The following is a 5,364-nucleotide window of genomic DNA, read 5'->3' as shown; positions in this document are numbered from 1 at the left end:
CCATAGCTGGGTTAGTTTCTGGGTTATATCATCATGTGTGTTAGTGGTCAGTTGTTGTTGGCTGTTGTTGCTTCTCTGTCCAAAGGGCCTGCTTTATCATCTCTTTGTAAGGTTGGTCTGGTTTTAACAAATTCCCTTAATTTTTGCTTATCTGGAAATGTCCTAATTTCACCAGCATATTTGAGGGACAGATTTGCTGGGTACATAATTCTTGGTTGGAAGTTTTTCTCTTTCAATATTTTTTATATACTATCCCATTGTCTTCTCACTTGCATGGTTTCTGTTGAGAAATCCGAGCTTAGTCTTATTGGTTGCCCCTTGTAGGTAATTTTTTGTTTTTCCCATGCTGCTCTCATGATTCTTTCTTTGTCCTTGGTTTTGTTGAATTTGATGATGATATGTCTTGGTGTTTTTCTTTTGGGGTCTATCCTGTTTGGGTTCGTTGGACTTCCTGAATGGATATATTCTCATCTTTCGTCATATCAGGGAAATTCTCCTCCAACAAATCTCGGACAGTTTTCTTAGTGGTTTCATTTTTCTCTTCCTGTTCTGCAATTCTAATGATACGTAGGTTTTTCCTTTAGATGGTATCCCACATAATCCTTAGGCTTTCTTCATTTTGTTTTGATCTTTTTTCTGATTGCTCCCTTTCCAAAGAAGTATTCAGGTATTTGTCTTCAGTCTCATTAATTCTGTCTTCCATTGCATCCATTCTACTCCTTTGCCCTTTCAGTGTTTTATCTATTTCTGACAATTTAGTATTAATCTTCTGGATTTCTATCTGTAAATTTAGAATCATTTCTAATTTTTCATTTACTTTCTCATTTTGTTCTTGTATTTTCTTCCAAAATTCTTCTAGGGTTTTTTTCTGTGTTTTCTGGTCTGTCTCTCAATCCTTTCAAGATACCGAAATATAATTCTTTTGAATTCCTTATCAGGGAGTTCTAATGCTGCGTCTTCCTCAGGGATGTGTTTTGAGTCTGTATCCTGGTCCCTTGTTTCTCCTGCTTTCTCTTGCTTCTTTATGTGGAGTGTGATGCTCTGTTGTCTCCGAGGTATTGTGGTGTTTTTGTGTTTATATTTAATTGGTGATTATATGTTGGAGTGACTTGCCCACAATTTTCATTTCCTTTGTTTTGTTTGTATGTTATCTATACAGGCAGAGTACTGTGCTGTGCTCCTCTATTCACTAGCTGACAGCACTTACACACTCACTACCTGTCTCCTTTCTTGTTGTCAGCCTCTCATATGTCCTTGCCATCCCTGGCATACAGAGCCTGTTCTTACGTCCCTGGAATCCAAATGAGAATGCTATCCCTTTGAAATCCAAAATGGTTGCCACTTGTAAAGATTCAAAATGGCTGCGCACTTGGTGACTTTAAATATCCAAAATGGCCACCGTTTGTAAACATTCAAAATGGCTGTGCCCTCGGTCACTTTAAATATCCAAAATGGCTGCCACGTGTAAAGAATCAAAATGGCTGTGCCCTCCAGACAGCAGAAAGTCCACAGCTCAGGTTGTCTCCCTCCTTGCTGTTTCCCTTCCTAGTCATAGGCCACCAGAGCAGTTGCCCCTACAGCCCTTGGTGACTGGGACTGATCTTTAGGTCAATTCTCAGGTCCCAACACCACTTGGAAATATCCAGGCTGTTGGTCTCGTCAGAGTAGCTGCCAGTCCTCAGCTCCGACCATCTCTGTACTCACTGTCTTTGTTCAGGTTTTTCCACTAGTTGGTGCCTAATCCACCTCTGCATAGTTCTTTTCAAAGCTCAGGGTTCCCGGATTATCTTCTGTATCTCTGTCAATTGGTTTTTCTTTTCTTTGTTGAAGAGGGTCTGTGTCGCTTTTCTGCCTATTCCTCATCTTACTGGAAGTCTCCAGTACCGTCACTTCTTCATCATATAACACTTCCAGAAATGGTTGAAAATATTTTTGATACAGTGACTCTGTATATTCCTTACATCTTCCCTTTATACTTCCTGTGTTGTTATATATTTTGCCCATAGAATCCTTCAGAATTGCAACTCAAGACGATTTTTTTTTTTCAGTTCTTTCATCTTGAAAAATGCTGAGAATGTTGTTCCCTTTTGGTTTTCTAACTCAAGATCTCAATACAGTTCATCATACTTTACTAGTCTTCTCACACTGCCCTTTGAAATCTTCTGTTCAGCTCTGTTATTCCATCATTTCTTCCATTTTCTTTACCTATCCTTCATTCAAGAGCAAGTTTCAGACTCTATTCTGACAACTTGAGGAACTAGGAAAAGCTACCAGGAGGAAAGAAATAACAAGGAACAGAACAGAGATAAATTAGAGTATAAATAAAGAAGAGAATCAGTGAAAACATAATTTAGCTTTTAGAAAAGATCAATTAAATTGACAAGCATTTAGCTAGACTGACAAAAAATGAGAGAAGATGCAAATATCTAAAATTAGAACTGAAAGTAGAGAAGTATGTCTTTGCCTACATAATTAAAAAAGAACCTGACAGAGTAAAATGAGCAGTTGTGTGCCAACCAATTAGATAACCTAGGTGAAATAGACAAATTCTTAGAAACACATAAACTTCCTACATTGACTCAAGAAGTAGATCCTAACAAACCCATAGCACATGAAGAGATTGTATTAGTAATAGAAAACCTCCATAAGAGAAAAAAAGTGTCCTGGATCAGATGACTTCACTGACACACTACACCAAACATTTATAGAAGAAGTGACCTCCATTCCTTCGTAACTTTTTCAAAAAGCAGGAGAGGAGGGGACACTCCTCAGCTCATTTTTGAGACTAGCATTACTCTGATACCAAAGCCAAAGTCAGCACAAGAAAACAAAAACCTGCAGCCCGATATAAGGGAATACACAGGAATCAAATCATCTAAATCTGTGGAAAGAGATATTGGAGACGCTGAATATCATTAGTCTGAACAAGGTCATAGGCTAACTGTGGAGCAGATCAATTGCTCATATGTAAGTTTTAGTTGAAGCTGAAGGAAATTAAGACAAGTCCGCAAGAGCCAAAATAGGACCTTGAGAATATCCCATCAGAATTTAGAGACCATCTCAAAAGTATATTTGATGCATTGAACATCAGTGACCAGAAGGATTGTGGAATGAGGTCAAGAACATCATAAATGAGGAAAGCAAAAAGCCATTAAAAAGACCAGAAGAAAGAAAAGACCAAAGTGGATGTCAGAAGAGACTTTGAAGGTTGCTTTTGAACAGAGAATAGCTGTACTGAATGGAAGAAATGATGAAGTAAAAGAGCTGAAGAGATTTCAAAGGGTGGTTCGAGAAGACAAAGTAAAGTATTAAAATGAAATGTACCAAAGACTTGGAGTTAGAAAATCAGAAGGGAAAAGCATGTTTGACATTTCTCTAACTGAAAAAACTGAAGAAAATATTGAAGCCTCGAGCTGCAATATCGATGGATTCTATAGGCAAAATATTGAGCAGTGCAGAAGGTATGTCACATGCAAGTAAAATTGTACTGAAATAATTCAAAAATGGTTGCAGCAGTACATCAAGAGGGAACTGCCAGAAATTCAAGCCGGATTCAGATAAGAATGTAGAATGAAGGGTATCATTGCTAATATCATATGGATCTTGGTTGAAAGCAGAGAATACCAGAAAGATTTTTAGCTGTGTTTAATTGATTATGCAAAAGCATTAGATTGTGTGAATCATAACAAATGATGGATGACATTGAGAAGAATGGAAATTCCAAAATACTTAATTGTGCTCATGAGAAACTTGTACATAGACCAACAGGCAGTCATTCCAACAGAACAAGGAGATACTGCATGCTTTAATACCAAGAAAGGTGTACATCATAGTTGTATTCTTTTACTATACTTATTCACTCTGTATGCTGAGCAAATAATCGGAGAAGCTGGGCTGTATGAAGAAAAATGCGGCATCAGGATTGGAGGAAGAGTCATTAATAACCTGCAGTATGCAGATGACACAATCTTGCTTTTACTGTAAGTGAAGAGTATTTGAAGCACTAACTGATGAAGATCAAAGACTACAGCCTTCAGTATGGATTACACCTCAATGGAAAGAGAGCAGAAATCTCACAATTGAACTAATAAACAGCATCATGATAAACAGAAGCTGTCAGGGATTTCGTTTTACTTGGATCCACAATCACTGGCCATGCAAGTAGCAATCAGAAGATCAAAGGATGTATTGCACTGACACATCTTCTACAAAAGACCTATTTGTGTGAAAGAGCAAAGATGTCACTTTGAAGACTTAGGTGCACCTGACCCAAGCCATGATATTTTCATTTGCCTCATATCTATGTAGGAACTCTGGTGGCATAGTGCCTAAGGCTTTTGACTGCTAACCAGAAGGCTGGTGGTTCAAACCCACTAGCCATTCCTCAGAAGGAAGGTTGGGCAATCTACTTCCATAGTGATACCGCTTCAGAAACCCAACAAGGGGTTGCTATGAGTCAGGGCCAACTCAGCAGCACATAACAACAACAACAATATATCCACGTGAAAGCTGAACAGTGAGTAAGGAAAACTGCAGAGGGGCATTGAATTATGGCATTGTGAAGAAGATTGAATATACCATACACTGCCAGAAGAATGAACAGATCTATCTTGAGAGAAGTATAGCCAGAATGCTGCTTAGAAGCAAGAATAGCCAGGTTTCATCTCTTCTACTTTGGTTATGGTATCAGGAGGGACCAATCCCAGCCGAAGGATACCATGCTTGTTAAAGGGTCAGAAAAAAAGAGGTAGACTCTCAATGAGATGGATTGACACAGTGGCTGCAACAGTGGGCTGAAACACAGCAGTGATTGTGAGGATGGCACAGCACTGGGCAGTATTTTATTCTGTTGTACATAGCGCTGCTCTGAGTGGCACTCAGTGACACCTGATAGCAACAACAGTATCCGTTGTGAATGTAAATACACATATCATCAGCAAAATATTAGCAAACTGAATCCGAAAGCATGTTAAATGCATAATGATGGGCATATAGACCAATGGAATAAATTGAGATTCTAGAAATAACCCGTGTATATTTGGTCAGTTGATATTTGACAAGGGTGCTAAGTCCATGCAGTGGAGAAAGAATAATCTCTTTAATAAATGATCCTGGTGTAACTGGATTTTCACATGCAAAAGAATGAAGCTGAACCTATACCTCACACCATACATGAAAATTAACTCAAAATACATCAAAGACCTAAATACAAGAACTAAAACCAAACTTTCTTTCTTTTTTTTTATTAGGATTTGGGTGAAGATTTACAGAGTAAATTCACTTTCCATACAGCAGTTCACATATACTTTGTCTCATGTCATTGACCAAAATTTACAATGTAGCAACTCCCCTCCCACTTCCTCC

The sequence above is a fragment of the Orycteropus afer genome, unplaced genomic scaffold (genome assembly GCF_000298275.1).
Source record: "Orycteropus afer afer isolate SDZICR_OR568_19922 unplaced genomic scaffold, OryAfe1.0 scaffold00127, whole genome shotgun sequence".
Classification (NCBI taxonomy): domain Eukaryota; kingdom Metazoa; phylum Chordata; class Mammalia; order Tubulidentata; family Orycteropodidae; genus Orycteropus; species Orycteropus afer.
Note: the sequence above shows the minus strand (reverse complement) of the source record.